Source organism: Natator depressus, chromosome 1, assembly GCF_965152275.1.
Source record: "Natator depressus isolate rNatDep1 chromosome 1, rNatDep2.hap1, whole genome shotgun sequence".
Taxonomy (NCBI): Eukaryota; Metazoa; Chordata; order Testudines; family Cheloniidae; genus Natator; species Natator depressus.
Genome location: NC_134234.1, coordinates 19,262,167 through 19,281,043, shown reverse-complemented (window position 1 = coordinate 19,281,043; position 18,877 = coordinate 19,262,167). Strand labels below are relative to the sequence as shown.

The 18,877-nt window shown below is 42.3% G+C and overlaps 1 protein-coding gene across 1 annotated transcript in view; it reads left to right on the top strand.

Moving 5' to 3' along the window:
• Positions 1–18,877, top strand: part of TENM4 (teneurin transmembrane protein 4) — a 2,219,108-nt gene that overhangs the window by 530,473 nt on the left and 1,669,758 nt on the right. The window contains exon 3 of the mRNA XM_074955672.1: positions 12,350–12,436. The gene's annotated coding sequence lies outside the window, so the exon portion shown is untranslated. The remainder of the gene's footprint in view (positions 1–12,349; positions 12,437–18,877) is intronic.

Genomic DNA, 18,877 nt, shown 5'->3' with positions numbered 1-18,877 from the left:
AAAGAGACCATTACTTTAGAAAACTCTAATTTTTTCAATTTCATTGAAAAACTGATATGTCAGAGAACTATGTCTACTGCATTTCAAATTGAACAGGGCTAGAACTTGGCAGGAAACAGACCAAAAATGGAGAATCATTTTAGTATTTGGAAGGGGCTACTATAGCTGTGGTGCTGACAAATATGGAAATGGCTAGTAACAGAAACCAACTCCAGGGGTCTTGCAGTACTGCCTGGTAATTCTGTTAATGCTCTGCATGTTGTGGGTTTGCTCTACTGATCATAAAAGGTACCAGCCTGAGCATCTGCTACAGAAACATGCATGATGCAAATGTATCGAACCTGGCCTCTGACTGGGAGTCTCCAGTGGCTGCTTATTCTTGCTCTCACAGGTTGACAGACAAAACTCAAAACCATGAGGGGGGAAAAGGATGCAGCCTTTCTGTGAAGAGCAAACAGCCCTCCATGGTACAATCACTCTAGCAATTCCTTGGAGACAGGGTTGAATATCTCCTGATCCTGCCTCTCAATTATGTCTGAAATTTGGGTGTCAAGGGAGGACAACCCTTATGTAGCATAATTGTACAATATAGTCGCATCCTGATTGGGGTCTCTGGGAGCTGGTGTGACAAATATTAAATTTTTATAAATGGTCAAAAGAGAACGCTGGGATGTGGGTGCCCCAGAGAAACTGGGCAGAGTTGAGGATCTGGCAGCTTTCCCAAATTTGGAAATCAGTTGAGGAAAAGGGCATGTCCTATGTCATAATAGGAAGGGTTGATTGAGAAGTTCTTCTCCCAGCTTTTAGGATGTGTGAAAATTGGGTGAGTGGGGTTCCCTCCCTTGGGTCTGGGACATCAGAGCATAGACCATTTTCCCTGTTAGGATCTGCACTGCTCACACATGAATACGACCATTCAACCGAGAATATGGGAGTGCAAAATAGAATAAACTTGTGTGCAGTGTGGCAGACTTAACATAGCAGGAGAAACATTAACTCTGGTAATATTGTGACTGTCTGGTGTTTAGTTTGGCAACCTTAATGCTGTATTAATTCTAAAGGAGTGGATTTAATTTAGTGTGGATTAAAACTGCGTGGAAATTGGCATAACTCACAAAGGTGTTGAGTTAACTCATTAACATTTGTGAGGAGCAATGAGCACCAAAGAAATGCCTATTAAAATGAATAATTAAATTCCACACATTCTGAGAGGAACACAGAGACCCGAATAGTTCATCCGTGGTACATCCTTGATTGTTGTAAAGAACAAGTCAGTCGATAACACTTTGGCTATGTAATAATAGGATCCTGCAAAAACACAGGTAATGCGGGAAGGTTAAGGAAAGTTGTGAATGAGGAAGCTTGTGCTCATGTAAATGTAAATATGGGAACTTGTTCATGCAAATACAAACAGGTCATATGTTTAGTGTTTGCAAGTTGCATTCAAAGCAGGCCAATGGAGGAGCACTTGTTTGAATTATTCGCAAACTGGAATTCAGAGGGCTTCTAAAGCTCGGTGGAGACCCCTAATCATAGGACTGGAAGGGACCTCAAGAGGTCATCTAGTCCAGTCCCCTTCACTCGTGGCAGGACTAAGTACTATCTAAACCATCCCAGACAGGCGTTTATCTAACCGGCTCTTAAAAATCTTCAATGATTGGAGATTCCACAACATCCCTAGACAATTTATCCCAGTGCTTAACCACCCTGACAGTTAGGAAGTTTTTCCTAATGTCCAACCTAAACCTCCCTTGCTGCAATTTAAGCTCATTGCTTCTTGTACTATCTTCAGTGGTTAAGAAGAACAATTGTTCTCCCTCCTCCTTGTAACAACCTTTTATGTACTTGAAAACTGTTATCATGTTCCCTTTGTCTTTGAAAAAAATTGGGTTTGTTAGTCTTCCTTCATAGGTCGTTTTCTTGACCTTTAATCATTTTTGTAGCTCTTCTCTGGACTTTCTCCAGTTTGTCCAAGTTTCCTGAAATGTGGTGCCCAGAACTGGGCACAATACTCCAGTTGAGGCCTAATCAGCGTGGAGTAGAGCAGAGGAATTACTTCTCGTGTCTTGCTTACAACATTTCTGCTAATACATCCCAGAATGATGTTCACTTTTTTTTATATTTAACTTGTGGTCCACTATGACCCCCAGGTCCCTTTCTGCAGTATTCCCTCCTAGGCAGTCATTTCCCATTTTGTATGTGTGCAGCTGATTGTTCCTTCGTAAGTGGAGTGCTTTGTATTTGTCCTCACTGAATTTCATCCTTCAGGCCATTTCTCCAGTTTCTCCGGATCATTTTGAATTAATCCTATCCTCCAAAGCATTTTCAACCCCTCCCATCTTGGTAATCTGTAATGGAACAAGGAGAATTGCCTAACATCACCAATTTATGATTTGGGGCCAGTCATTCGTTCCAGGGAGGTATCACTACTGTCCCTAGACACCTGGATTGCTAAATAATGTTTACTTCCATTGCATGCTGCAGAAAAATTATTTTTGCATTTGTCTGTGAATGTTGATGAATCTGGGGTTTATTGAATGAAGGATAGGTGATGGACCTGCTGGAGAATGAATTGCTGACAATCAACTATGTAACTAGTTTTGAAAATGTATGCATGTCCTTGTGCCTCAATGTAGTGCTCAGAGGGCTAGATTCTATGCCGTTATAACCTTTTCTACATCATGTCAGCAAATTTTCTAATATATTAGAGGGGGGTGTGTCTGTCTGTGTGTGTGTGTGTGTGTGTGTTTCTGAATTGTACAGATAATGTATGTCATGAATAAATATTCTGACAACAGAAATTGCTTTCTTCTGAGCCTTAATTTGCAATTTTTGTCTGCAAAAGGCATCAGTGCTCGTATCTTGTATACAAGTTCTTTTGGTAGCATTATAATTATTCAGCACTTAGCAATGCTCAGCCAGTCATATCACTCAAACAACTGGCAGGTGTCTTGTTCTACAGATGGATAAGCAGTACCACATGTTAAACTGCGACTATCTAGAAGATGTTTCCGTGTGTATTTGTTGACCATCCAGCCATCTGTCATATTTTCTTTAGAGGATGGCCCACAGCGGTTTGACAACGAGTGAGAATGGTGTCTTTATTGGTATTAGGTTCTTAATCGTCCTCATACTGTCCCTGTACAGCCTCATCTACCAAAATCTAAATTAGATGGGCAGATGTATAGTCTGGGAAATGGTCCAGATTATTCTTTAAATATCAAAGCGATCAACACTGGCTATGCTAAACAGTGTCCTCCTTGATGTTTATCATTGCTTCAAGTACCACCAAGGATGTGCTTTGAGTAACATAATGATGAGGAACTCAGGGATGGTGGGTTGAAAAGAAAAAGAAAAAAAGAAATAATCAGTTCTCAGCAACCAGAGTTGCTGATCCTGATCGCTTAGGTCCTTAAGGTCTTTCTAGACACAGACATTTTAGTACTGTAATATAGCGAGTTAGCGGCTATGACAATAATCTGGGAGTCAGGAGGTGAATGGGGTCTATCCTGCACTCAGCTATTGGGTTGCTGTGTGCCTTTGGGCAAATCAAAGCATCTTTCTGGGCCTTTGTTTCTCTTCACACCCATAGTTGGTTAGGACTCTAAGCTCTTTGGGTAGAGGAATGTCTCTTGCTGTGTGTCTATACAGTGCCTAGCACAATGGAGCCCCCCTTCTCAGGTGTGGCCTTAGATACTACCATATACAAACAATATTTCCCAGACATTTATGCAGGATCATGATGAATTTGCCGGGATAGTTCTGGGTCCGTCTATGGTGATGAGCAAATAGAGTAGAAACACATTCACAAGTTAGGGTGGCACATTACCTTTCTTTGTTGCCATGGCAGATCCAAGTCTCTTCTGCATGCTCTGATATTCCTGGAAGTTGTTTGGTTTGTTGGTTTATTTTTGTACTGAGATGCACATCTCCAGGAAGCTTGGGGTGGGTGGGTGTTGAGAGAGGGGATCAGGTTTCAGGAGAGGATCTAGTTTGGTGAGTCACTGGAGGGCTCAGGAATGCAAGCTGCATGCAGACTGCTAGTTCTCCAAGTCTAGAACCCCAATTTATAATGCTGACATTTAAGCATACTTTACAAAGATATTTTCTATAGCTCTGCCTGCCCGCCCCATTGCTAATTGCTAATGAAACATGGTGATAGTGAGCCTGGGAGGATTGTACTTAGTTCTTAAGTAGGGCTACTCTTTTCAAAATGATGTGTACATGTCAGCCCTAATGGTGACTATGACTGACTACCAAACACACCTGTCTCTACTGTTACCTCCCTTAGTGTGTCTTTTTATTTACCTGTTGCATATTGTCTAGATCCTAGGCCATGAGCTTTCTGGGGCAGGGACTCTTTGTATGTACAGTTCCTTCCATAACCTGTTTAGGGCTCTAGGGGCTACTGCAGTAGAAATAACACTTCCTTCAGCCTAGCACAACCTGTGTTTTAATACTATTTTTATTGCAATAGTGCCTAGGCCCCTTAATAGGTGATCAGGTCTCTGTTTTGCTAGGTACCATACAATCACAAAACAAAAAAGATTGTTTGTTTCTGACCCAAAGAGCTCCCAGCGTGAGTAGAGAGGTAACATCCTCTCATAAACCTATTAAATCTCTTTTTATAAATGGGGGAATATGAGGTAAAGTGTTTAAATGACATTCACAAGACCCCAGAGGGAGCCAATGTTGGAACCATGATTAGAACCTCTTAATTCTAGTCTTGTGTTTAGTCAGCTAAACCATTATGAACTGTTAGCCTGAAAACAAATGTACCCTAGTGGACTTCGTGGTTTGAGCATTAAAATACCACATGCTGTCATGTCATATCCTCTCTGTCTCTGCCCCAACCTTTGTGGTTCAGGACTGAAGCTTCATTCCCAGGCTAGCCTAAGTAAATACATCTAGGTGAAGTATGCAGAGACAAAATCCTGAAAGTCCAACACAAGCTCTGGACTGGTAGATGTGTGATTCTGTCTGAAGGTCTGTGAATAAGAATTCTGGAATAATGTGGACTGTTTAAGTGTTTTGAGACCTGAGTAATTGACGCCATTATAAATAGCCATGTTTCTGTCATTCTTTCACAAAAAAACAAAAATTACTAATGTAGAATCTCCAGACACGATTCTTTGCTCAACAGTATAATTTAGGAGTAACTCCACTGAAATCAGTGGAGTTACGCTGGTGGAAAAATGGTGAAAATGAGAGGACAGTCAGGCCCATTGTGCAAAACGTGTAATAGAACTTCAGAGAACAGTTTGCATATAATTAATGTAAATTAGTCCTCTTCAAACTCCATCCCTCTTCAGGACTTTCATATTGTGGTGACTAAATTTTTAAAGGATCATTTGTCAATTTTAAATCTCTATGTATGCAGTGTTGTTGTAACCATTTGGTCACAGGATATTAGGGAGACAAGGTGGGTGAGGTAATATCTTTTACTGGACCAACTTCTGCTGGTGAGAGAGACAAGCTTTCAAACTACACAGAGCTTGTCTCATTCACCAGCAGAAGTTGGTCCAGTAAAAGATATTGCCTTGCCCTTGCCTAACTTTAAATCTAGTCCAGTTTTGAGAAAGGAGTTAATAGTTTCAAGTACTATATTTGATCCAGTCTCTATAGAACCCTCTGAAGTGTGTTACAGTTCTGCCTCTGTGCACAGTTTGAGAGTTGTTTGTAGGCCTAATTAGGGAGCTTTGGTTCTTCAGGTCACGCTGCACCATCTTGTGCATTTAGCACTGGCAGTCTCTGGTTCAGTCCTCACTGTGTCCACCAAGATGTCAACCACCACATCTGTTCTGGCAATTTGTATGACTCACTATCACATTTTCCTATTTAACAGTGAATAGAAATCTTTGTGTTAATTTCATACTGGTGTATGCACTGTCCTTACAATTTTTGTGTGCATGGACTGGTTTGTAAAAATTCCATTTTGAGGAAAATGAATGCATTTAATAATGATGTAAAAGAGACTGCAATTCTGTAACGTTTGTTAGTAATTTAATTGAAATCAAGTTTTTAAAATTGGGTTAAATTGCAGCTTTGGGGCATTTAGTATATTTTCCTGTGTTCAGAAACTCCAAAGCCATTAAACAGGGTTGTGGAACCAAGAAATCAGGCCATTAAACGTTTCCCCTTCCTACAAATAAATAAATAAAATTGGTGATACATGATTCCAGTGCCCAGAGAATTGAGTTAAGAAACTTGGTTGGTGCAATTCTCATGTAAATATCTGAGGCCTGTGACCTCATTTTAGCATGTGAGTAACTTTACGTATATGAGTACCTCCACTGAGTTCAATGGTAGTATTCATGTATTTAGTTACTCACATTTTTTTAATATTTCCAGGATCATGGCCTAACTTTTTCCTCCATGCTCACCATAACAGTTGCTGGGTTGATTCTGAGCTCTGTTTTGCCTTGCTGTTCTCTAACCTAAATAACACCAACCTCATAGCATGCCAATAAGAATGGAGGGAGGATGAAGTATGAAGTCATGACATTCTTGCCCCATGCCACACTACCCCTCTCTCAGTACAAATGGATGAAGCATCCACGCTAAAGTATCCAAGAAACTTGAGGCAAAATCATGGTCCCAATGGCAAAACTCCCATTGACTTCAGTGGAGCCAGGATTTCACACTTAATACTAAAATGCTACTCTTCAGTCCATGGCTAAATCTAAATCTATACCTCTAAAAACAAAGAACATAGGCCGCACTGACAAGACAGAGATCTCTATCCTGGGAAGCAGTGCCTATGAAGAAAATTTTGGTGGTGGTGTGGGAAATCTTGCGCTCAGTTTGACAATGTGACCAAAAGGACTAGTACGATCCTTGGATGCATAAACAGAGGAATCTCGAGTAGGAATAAAAAGGTTATTTTACCTCTATATTTGGCCCAGATGATGGCACTGCTGGAATACTGTGTCCAGTTCTGATAGCAACAATTCATGAAGTTGTTGATTAAATTAGAGGGTTCAGAGAAGAGCCATAAGAATGATTAAAGGATTTTTAAAAATAATGCTTTATAGTGATAGACTCAAAGAGCTCAATTTATTTAGCTTAACAAAGGAAAGGCTAAGGGGCAACTTGGTTACAATCTATACGTATCTACGTGGGGAACAAATATTTAACAATGGTTCTTCAATCTAGCAGAGAAAGAGATAGATATAACCTGATCCAGTAGCTAGAAGTTGAAGCTAGTAGGCAAATTCAGACTGGAAAGAGGGCATGCTTTTTTGGAACAATTTACTAAGGGTTTTGGTGGATTTTTCATCACTGGTGATTTTAAAATCCAGATTGGATTTTTTTCTAAAAGAGAGGTTCTAGGAATTATTTTGGGGCAGTTCTGTGGCCTGTTATACAGGAGGTCAGACTAGGTCAGGGGTTCTCAAACTTCATTGCCCTGTGACCCACTTCTAACAAATACTATACGACCCCAGTAGCGGGGATTGAAGCCTGAGCCTGCCTAAGTCCCACCACCCCAGGCAGGGGGGCTGAAGCCAAAGCCCAAGGTCCTGTAACCTGAGCCCTGCCATCCAGGGCTGGTGCCCTCTGGCTTCGGCTTCAGCCCCAGCAGTAGGGCTTGCTCTTTGGACCCAGCAAGTCTAACGGCAGGCCTGGTGACCCCATAAAATGGGGTCACAACACAATTTGGGGTCCCAACCCACAGTTTGAAAACTGCTTGACTAGGTGATCACAGTGGGCATTTCTGGCCGTGGAAACATTTAAATCTGTTTTCTATCTTGCTTCTATTTAATGCAGGGGAAGAGGCACCTGATACTGTTTTTCACATTCTGTCTTCTGGAGGCAGAGGAGAAAAATAAAAGAAATTTGTTCCACCAGGCTGGCAAAGTGTAAGGATGGAGCTCAAAGGCAGCCTTGGGGACAGATGGATGACGAGCGGCGTATTAACGCCTAGGCTGACAAATTTGCAGGGGCAGCAAATTTTATAATAGCAGCCTGAGGCGGCTGCTTCCCCTGGTGCCAGTTAAAGCCCCCTGGCCCTGCCTCCTCTCCTGAGTGCGCCATGTTACCCCCTCTTCCCCACTCCTTCGCGAAGCTGTTTCGCACACAAGCACTGGCAGGGAGCGGGCAGAAGCAGGATCCGGTGGCGCGCTCAGGGGAGGAGGCGGAGCGGAGGTGAGCTGGTGCGGGGAAGGGGGCGGCAATTATTTCAGGGCCTAGGGGGTGGCAAAATCTTTAATCCGCCACTGTGGATGACTAGATATGTGCTCAAATACTATGGTGATACGAGCCATATAAATAAAAAGAAGATTCAAGTACATTGTACATATTGCTGGTGGGCAAACGTAATGTGTTCAGATGATAGGACCCCAAAGTTGAGATTTTCTTTTTGTTTAAACTTCAAGAGTGGCATGGTATCTGGAGATTTAACAAAGGTTATCTACCTTCCAGCTATGTTCAAAATACCATCACAAGAATATCCATTCTGGTATTTTAGTAGCATGTCAAAGAGAAGTGTGATTAGAGCTGTACGGAGAATGCAACTTCTGTTTTGTGAAGGATTTTGACAGTTAACTTTTTTGGTTTTGAACTGTCCTGGTATAGTTAAAGTGGTAAAAGCCCCGAGTGTGGACACAGCTATAACACCATAAAAATGTCTTATACCAGAAAAGTGTGTTCTTATATGTGAAGGGGAATAAGCGGTATTGGTATAGCATCTACACAAGGGGTTGTACCAGTATAACCATTTTGTTTGTTTTAAAAAACAATCACACCTTAGCAGATATAGTTATACTAGGGCAATAACTGTGTGTGGGCTAGGCCTGAGTCACTCAGTTAAATTACCTATTCTGTAAAGAAGCTTCCAAATCTTTGGGCAGTGTGAAAATAATAAACAATTCTGCAGAGAATAGTAATAGTTTTAATCTCAAGCCCAAGGGAAGGGCTCTCTAACTTCCCAAGGAGTTTGGAAAAGGCCCTATATGATTGCTCTTAACACATAAACAACTCAAAGTTTTTGAATTTCTCTTTTTTTGGACCGTAAAAAGAGAATAAGCCATTTTACTTTGTTTTAAGTCACCACTGAATGGATCTTGTACATTACCAGGGTCTAGAAGGCAAATTTTATTCCAATTTTTTTACTGAAATTGTTATAAAAACATTATCAATTGTTTAATAAAGTACTTTTGTGGCTACATTGACCTGGCTATATATAATTAGGTAACAACAAAAACCCTACCACTTATAAAAAGTTCTGCCTTAAAATCTTTGTTCTTCCATTTATACTAGGCTGGAGATCTGTCCTAGAAATGTGTGTTTTTTCTGTACTCTTAATAAAAACGTACATTCAGTCTGTTTTCTGTACAAAATTTATGAACCAGTTAGTTAAATATTTAATGCTTCTAAGTATATGGCATAGTATGTGATGAGTAGGAACTTCACTAAAACCATGTCCAACCACTGTAATGGGTTCAGATCCCAGATGTCCCAAGCTGGCTCTGTACTTATGCAGTAAATCAGAGAAGTCCCAAGATGCTGTGTTCATGCACACAAGCCTGGCCTGCTGCATTCACTGACAAGATTAATTACAGACCTCTGAACCTGATGTGTTTTCTTAATATCCAACATCACTTTCATTTTCCTCATTGAAGCTGAAATATGAGGCTTGCTCTTGTATAATTCAACAAAGCTCTTTCAGGGTGGAACTGTTTTTTTTAAATAGTTTTAAATGCTAGTGAATTACCAAAGTGAGCGTTAAGAAGTTTGTTTAGAGTCCTTTCTAATGTTGGTGCAAACAAAGAAAGAAAATAAGATTATTTCCAAAATGTCAGAACATTGGAGAAGTGGGAACACCAGTCGCACTCATTCCCACACATGCAGACCAATGGATCTAGCTTTCATTCTACACACACTCCCTACATCCAGTTGTAAGCGGTATGGCAGTTAGAGCCATCTGATACTTTGTCTTGCTATTCAAAGAGCTGTACAAAAATTAATATTTGAGTTGCAAGCTGCTGTTTCAAAATTTGGCCAGTTTTGTTTAAAATCCCTCTGTTTCCTCAAGCTCTTTATGGCCCTCTGTTATAATAATAATGAATACTCTCTGCTTTCTGTGGCACCTGAAAGTGCTTTGCACACACCAATATGCTACCCTGGGAGAACTAGTAAGGATGAAGAAAATGTGGTGGAGTACCTCCAGAAAAGCCATATTGGATTTTACTTGGGGCTCTGAGCTAGGGTGCCTGGAGTTCTTTTAATTAGTTTTTTAACCAACATTGGACCAGATTCTGCTCTGACCCTGAAGTGAATCAGGAGTGACTCCACTGAAGTCTGTGTAGATGCACTTGTGTAAAACTCATTTAAGTGCTTAGGGCACAATCTAACAGACACTGAAGTCAGAAGGAGTCTCATTTGACTTCAATGGGCTTTGAATCAAATCCAAATGATTTGGTCAAGGCCTTGAAGTCAGTATTACAAATAGGATTTAACCCCCTGGTTCCAAATTCTGTCCTATGCTTTAGCACACAACCATCTTTTCCCTCTTAATCCTACAATTTAATTTACATACGCACGTATATTTATGGTGTGTGCATGAAACACAACATATACTCTGTTACGTAAATGGTGTATGCACCCTATGCCCTGGTGTTATGCTCATAAATTGCAGAACTATGTGCCACTTGAAATAGGCACCATTTTAAAACAGAGAAAACCCGGCAAAATACTGCAGTGATGAGACCCATAAAAGTATCTGGACACAGGCTGAGGCATGCAAAGCTGTCAAAAGGATTTAGACACACATCTTTTGTTACTTTTAATAAAATATCAGAAACAAAATCCTCTGAACTGCTCTGAAAGTCTCAGGGCTGGTCTACACTACCACTTAAGTTGATGTAGCTTATGTCGCTCAGGGATGTGAAAATGAAAACACCCCCCTGAGCAACATAAGTTACAATAGCTCCCGCCTCTCATGGAGGTGGAGTAATTATGTGAGAGCAATCTCCCATCAGCATAGCGCGGCTTCACCAGACGCACTACAGAGGCACAGCTGCACCGATGTAGTGTGGAAGTGTAGACTTGTCCTCACAAAGATTCTTCCCTCATCCTCTCACAAAAGTAGAATTTTATCCACAGCTTAATTATACTGGGTTGAAGTGTAAGGGCATGTCTATGCTGTCCTGCAGTTTGGACTCAGGGCACATGAAGAACAATGCACGCCACAGAGCTGAGCTGTAACTCCCTAGTGTGGGTGCGGCAGGTGTGAACTTAAAGATCCCAAGTTCACACTAATCTCGGGACCCTTAGATTCAGACCCGTAGCATCCACACAAGGGAGGTGCAGCACGTTCAAATTGGTGTGAACTGCTATTTGCACCCTATGAGTCAAAACTACAGGACAGTGTAGACATGGTCTGTCAAGTGGTGATTAGTTCTGCACCAGTTAAATTGTTAAGGTTCAATATCATGGAATTCTTGATGCTAGAAAGGGTGACTCTGTGTGTGTGCGTGTGTGTGTGTGTGTGTATATACTATTAGCAAAAAGAGAATCCTAGCTTTCCAATAGCTAACTTGGCTCTTATTGCTTCTTAATAAGATGCCAGGACATCAGACCGTAACACTGTAAAACTGTGTATCAAAAATGTATTTCAGATCATTAGAGTTTTTTAAAATTACAACTGAATGAATAATTGGTTTGTTTTTGTTTGCTAGCCAAACTGAAAAATCAGGGGGAATAGAATTTGTTTTGGATCGATCCGAAACCAGAAACTTTCAGTGAAACACACACCAGCAAGTTGAACAAACCATTTTGTTTAGAGTTATGAATTGTTTTAAGTATGGCAAAAAAAAGTAAAATTAGAAACAAAGCTGTTTTGACTTTGAAAATTAAAATGTTTCATTCCAAAAATGTCAATGAAATGCTTCAGTGTTGGGGGAGGAGGTTTAGGGAATCTTTTGTGTTTTGATCAAAACAATTTTGAATTGAACATGAATTCCCAAAATATGTCAGTCAACACAAATGTGCATTGTTTGGCCAAAAAAAACAAAAAGCCAACTTTTTTTGCCCTCTTCTATTTACAATGCATTATTTCCTTTCCCTTTTTAGCTCTTGAAAGTTGAATTTTATGGTAACTGTATTGTCTAGTAGTGATATTCAGCTTTGAATATTTTTTAGACCAGCTAAAACATGAATTATCTGACAATTTCTTAAACAATTAGATAATACATAACTATCAATGTGATAGGTGCGTTATAGCTATCTAGGTAGGATGGATAGATACCTGAGTTGAATAGTAACTTCTGAATGCAAGTCTGGCCGTCTCAGGCTATTAACTAAAAATGGTGGGATCCTTTTCAATATGGCTCATAATTTTTCATTACAGGACACTACAGTCTTCCAGACAGGATTAATCTGTTAACGATTCTGATGTGAAGGTGTCATTGATGCATTAAGGACAGTGGTGATACAAGTAGGTTCTTATTTTCTTTTAAAATCTTTCTTACGGAAATTTAACTAAGCAATATAGAAATACTTGGAGCAGGACCACAAATCAATTTTAAGATTCAAGAAGCTGGGTACAGCAAGTCCATTGAAGGGGTGGTCATTTGAATTACCTGTTATGCAGAATAATTTATTTCCTCCAGATATGTATTTGATTTCTTTGTATTTTTTAAAATTTGTTATTACAATTGTTGCTTGATAATTTTTACCAATGTTTTTTTAAACGTTCTTTAAATAACCTCACTGCATCACATCAGAGGTCAGTTGCTCTTTTATTCTTATTGTTGATATGAACTTAAAGTCTACAGCATCTTTTTGCTATTCACTTGAGAATTTTGTACAGAAATGCGGTATGCTGTTACAAAGGATTTTCAGAAACACCCCAATGAAGCTGTAATCATGTCTAGCCCCAAAGCTTCTAGTGAGCATGACTATGGTGATTTTAATGTATGGAGAAGAGTTAGCATTGAATTGTTGGGGTTTGGGGTTTTTTAAGTATTTTGTATGTCTAAGATGCAACTGGGGTCTGAAAATAAACTTAATCATTCTCTCTATTCCTAGTCGAATGATGATCTTCACTTGAATATACACTGTAAAGGAAATGCAGGCAAAGAGGAGGTGGTTGTTTGTTTTTTGTTTCCCAGAAAAGTAACAAATCTAAAACTAAAGGGATAAATTTTAGTTGAGGACCATGGGTGAAAATTTCAAATCTATGCGTGGGTTTTCAGCTTCAAGTCTCACCAGTAGACCTGGTCAAAACAAAACAGGAAGATTTCACAATTTTTTTTCAGCATCAAATATGTGTATTTGTTTATTTGTATAACATTCGAACTAAAACTTCCCAAACATAACTATTTTTGAATTGGCCATAAGCCACTGCAGTCTTGGTGTAAGTAGACACAGTTCTTAACAGTCAATAATGGTTGTCTCCCTTCACTTCAGGGTTGAACAGCTAATTTGACTGTAGCAGTTATTTTCAGTTCTGGGTGTTGCCAGATAGTTCTCCCCACAATCATGTTGCTTTTTCTGTTGATCCTGTAATTCTCTGCTTACATCCCCCGTGGTTTGTTTTTATTTTTTTTCCCCTCAGTTTATTGTGATTTCACTGTAGGATTAAGATGGCCTACAGGAGCAGGAACACATTATTTGTGAAATTTCTGTGTCTGGGAGGGAACTTTAAAGGTTTAACATATTACTTGAATAATGCAAAGGGAAGTTATTGCCTACGTTGATTGTTATTTCTGTAACAGACTGTGAATGTTTCTAACTAAATTGTGCTGTGTGGTAATGTGACCTGCCTTCTTGATTTCTAGTTTGAATGGGTAATAAACAAAAAAAACCCACACTGATTAATTTGGGCTCTTTCTGTAGAAAAGTCAGCCTTTTAATAGAATGCTTGATGGTTTAGTAAAAGTCTTGGCTTACGTTAACTAACCGCATGGCTGGTAATACAAACTACAGAGCACAGTTTTCAGAGTGGTAGCTGTGTTAGTCTGTATCGGGGCATAGTGAGGATCAGATGAATACTTTCCCTTGCTGGAAGAGTGTGAAGTTCAGCTACCTCTTCAGAGTTAAAATATTCTGGCTTTGTGTGGGCGTTGTAGTGGCCAGGCAAGATACTAACAGACTTCAACAGGACTTTAAAAAATAGAGTGGAAACCTCTTCTCCAAGCTGCTGCTGCACCCTCAGTAGCTCTCCCTCAGCCTCTTCAACTCCTCCCTCCTCCTTCCTGTTTCCTGTCCTTTCAGACTCCCAACAGCCAGTGCTCCCAATTCTAATATTACAAGCAACATCTAAACACTACAGTGGGGAAAGTGAATGGCAGATAAGATTTCCTTCTCCTGACCTGGGCAGATACCATTACCACTGCTATTCTAGCCCATGGACTGGAATAGCAGCCACAGCTTTCCCATACTTTAACCCCCACTCCACACTAGTGCAAATACACTAGTGCTTGCTCTAATGGCCCCTTCCATGTCTCTCTGTGGGAAGTCTGAAAGAACCTCTGTGCACACTGGCTCTGCATATGTCTGTCCATGCCATAGAAGGGCAATACAGGATTGGATAACATCCTTACTGAGGGATAGTGAGTCTGGCCCTAGCATAGGTGTGGTGGAAGGTACGAGGAGCCTTCTCCCTTGATTTGCAATTGCCAGAGTCCTGATTTCCACTAGGAGGGACTGCTCCCTCCCTGTGCAAATCATCCCAAACAAGGTGGGAAGTAGCTGGAGCCATGATTCCTCCCCACCTGCTTTCCAGGATGGTTGGGTGTGGCAGCATGAACAGGCTCTATGCATGCCAGGTGGCAAGGGGAAGGACTGTGCCCCTAGACAGCATGGCTCCATAACATCCCAACATTGGTTAGTGTACAGTCTAACACAGCCTGTGTAATGATCGCATAGCATTTAGTAAAGAACTCTTTCCTTGCAAGGAAAGTCTATTCTTCAGTAGGGAAAAAGGTGTGTATTTTACATAAGGCTGGTGCAGTTTTAACAGGTTAGCTGGTTGAGATGAACCTCCCTCCTAGGGTTTACCTTGATCAGCTAAAGAATGTGAAAACTACCATGTCTACACCAGGATTTTAACATGGGTTAACGTGTAAACCAACACATGTTAAGAATACTCCTCTCCCCTAGTCTAGACGTGCCCTATCTCAGTGATGATATAGGAATATCAGTTACTAGTAACCACTAAAAGCGGCAGAGAGTCCTGTGGCACCTTATAGACTAACAGACGTATTGGAGCATAAGCTTTAGTGGTTAGTTGATTAGAGGCATGCCTCTAATCAAGTGGGTATTCACCCACGAATCAACTTTAAAAATGTGAATGGCAAATAAGTTATGGAACAGTAAACACTTCCTTTAACTTTATGGTTCTGCTGTTAAGTCAGAAGGAGTGAGAACAAGGCTAAAACCTTGTTTAATTCGTTACAAATTTACCCCTGCTATGAAAAGTGGTCTGAAGAATCTTTATAAGCGGAGGTGCAGTGTTTGTGACCATAGCATCTGGAATCTATTCTCTTAGGCGTTCAGAGAGGCAGTGCCAAACAGATCATGCTATTCTAAGGTACAGGTTTTGTCAGCACAGCATTGATAACACTAGCGGTGTTTTTATTTCATGATGTATATGTGCTCATGTCACTTACCAAACCTTCTGAGCTTCAGCCTGTGTCCGGGGTATGCAGCAGTGATGCTACTTTCTTATGGCACACCTGGGGTTCTCAGGAATTTACCATTTTCCTTTATTTATGGGGCGGGGGTAGATTCCATCCAGAGACCTTGGGAGATGAATCCATATGTCTGTGGTAACCAAAAATCTATTTTACAGGTGCTGAAATGTGTCTGCATTACTCTGTCCTTCTCAGGCAGAAACCTGCAAGGTTTCTCAATGTAAATTACACTGCAACAGATAAGCACATGCAGCATAAATAACTCGCTGTTACAAACTTTGCATTGTAAATCTCAGGTGTACGGAGCAGTGAATGACAGAAGTAGGTAACTGCTGTATGTATCAGACCTTCTAACACTTGTGTCCTTTTTGGAAGGAATTAATCAATTTTTACATATAAAGGGTCGTTCAGCAAAATGCTTTAATGTAGTATTTTAAGGGGCTGATTCCGGAAATGCTCCCAAGTTTAGCATATCTCCTCACAGCAATAAGTTCTCTGTAATACAGGTTGGCAGTATTTGCCCTACACTTGTGCAGTATGTTAGGTCCCAGTCCTGCAAAGGTTTGCTAGTAGATGGAACCAACATGGAACCCTATTGATTTCAGCTGGGCTGTGTGCGGGCACAGGGGTCCATCTGTGCATCATGCATAGCAGGACCAGGGTCTTACAATGTGTTCTGGAATGGTGAGTGTAGGGCCCTTATGGATCTCTGAGATGTATGAGTCATGGGCCTGTTGTTGAGCACCATTGTTGTCTTTGGCTTTTTCAAGCCTATAACATTGTTGCCTCCAGTTAACTTTCAGTTTTTACTAGCTTCTCTCTCCTGCACTCTTACAAAAGAATCCAGAGTTCAGCTCTGGATATCTTTCCATATTTTGGCAATGCATTGAAAGGATACAAGTATCTTCCATTTTTTTCTTCATGTCAAGGTGATAAGCCCCATGATCCAAAGAGTCCTGTAATCATTGGAGTCAGTTTCAGATTTCTGCTTCATTTTAAGCATTGTTCCCTCCTTTTGTGAAGAAATCCTGAGTTTGCTGTCTTCTAGAGTAGACAGGGGGTAGGGATGGTATAACATTCTCAGTGGACCCAGGTTGTTGTCGGCATGCTGATCAATCTGAAAGCCGCTGGTATTGCCCTCATAAGGTGACTGTTGTACTTTTTGCACTGACCTGAGTATTTTCTGTGTATGCCCCAGTTCGAGTGATTGTTCATTTCCATTCCAAGCAGGTGTGTGCACATGCCATGTGCATGCCAGCCGGAACATTTTCCCCCTAGTAGCATCCATAGGGTTGGCCTGGGCACCCCCTGGAGCGGCACCTTCATGGCGCCCAATATCGGGCCCTGCCGGCCCCCCCCCTCCCCCGACCCTCTCAGTTCCTTCTTACCACCTGTGACGGCTAGCTGGAACTTTGCTTGCTCTTATAGCAAGCGCCTTAGCAGTGTCTTTGTTCTTACTGTACATAGTTCAGTAGTTATTCTCTATAGTTAGTTTTCCCCTTTTGGGGGTATGCCTGGGCCTCCGGGGTTTAAACTCTGAGTCCTGTGGAAAGTTTATGCCCAAGAGTGATCCTCACTCATCTTGCCTGCGGTGCCTTGGTGAGACTCGCCAAAAGGACAAGTGCCGCATTTGCAAGGGTTTCCACAAATGCGGACAGAGCAGAGACTAAAACCACTCATGGGGGCGGCTCTGAGACAGCAATCCGACCCGGGACCCAACAACCCGGCATCGAGCACGTCCTCTTCCGTGCGCAGCGCTCCGGCACCAACGACACGCAAAACAGGCCCGACTAAGGACTCTAAAGCCCACCGGCACCGCCACTACTAGGGCCATAGGGCGTCAGCCTCAGTTTGGCACCATTCTTCATCTCCAGTGCCGGTAAAGAAGAAGCCGGTGAGGGACCGATCATCCCCCTTGAAAGCTAAGGGGCTGGTGCTGTCCGTGAGTGGCTTGGGACAGACTGCCTCCGCCTCGCTTCCACCCAGGGTTTCATCAACTCCTGCCCCAGCCAGGGTCCAGTAGAGTCCAAACGCTTCCTGGTCCCCAGACCATCTGGTGGACATACAACCATCACCGACACCGGAGGCATTTGAGGCACCAACGGACCTGATATGCCTCCCGGTGCCATCCTCCCCCAAAGGAGAGACAAATTTCTGGCGACCGCATCCCCCCTGTTCCACTTGGTCTCCATCTCGGGCACTGCCTGCACAGACGAAGGAAGCGCACCGCTCCCTGGAATAGAGTCGTCGTTCATTGGTGACCCAGGGGACTGCTCCTCCATGGTCGTCTTATTCAGAGACCGAGTTGGAGGTGGACTCAGCTCGATCTAGCAGATCACGGTCCAGGTCCAGGCGCAGTCACCAACCATACCTGGCACCATGGCAACAACAGTGGCAACCACCTGCTTAATGGCCCTTCTGGACACCCTGGGCGTACCATCAGAGCCAGGGTCAAGTCCATGGTCTGCACTCCAGAATGTGTCTGTCCCCTGCGTTGTTCGTGTCGCAGTCAGCGCCAGCACTGCCAATGACTGCTGCCCTCGGAACCAATACCTCAGCCAGCTCCAGCACTGGCTCTCCAGGTGACGGCACTGGTGGAAGCCTCAGCTCCATCCCTACCAACCCCAGCTGTCTCGGTCCCACTGGATTTATCTGCCCCAGCACCGACTGCGGTGCAGAGAGTTCTTCATCGGTACTGGCTCCACAGCCCGAGTACTGCCTGCCGAGGGACCCCGGGGGGGGGGGGGGGCGAAGGCAGTAAACTGGGCCCACCTCCTGTTCTCTCTTCCTCGTCCTCACCCGATGAGGCAGTCACAGGGACTTAGACGGTCCCAGCTTTGGAGGACAACTGGGTTCTTCAACAGTTTTTGAGGCGGGCCACCCAAAGCCTAGGGATTCAGGCAGAGGAGGTGGAAGAGGATTTAGACCCTGTCATAGACATCCTGGCCTTCTCTGGCCCATCCAGGGTTGCACTGCCATTTATCAAGTCGATAACCAAAACATCTAAAACTGTGGCAAACTCCTGCTTCTCTGGCACCTATGGCCAAGAAATCTGAGCGCCGCTACTTTGTTCCCTCTAGAGGGTATGAACATCTTTACACCCACCCTCCTCTGGACTCTTTGGTTGACACAGCCAATCAGAGAGAACATCAAGGGTTTCAAGGATCCACCCCTAAAAACAAGGATACCAAGAAACTGGACCTGTTTGGCTGGAAGGTCTACTCGACAGGAGGCCTGAA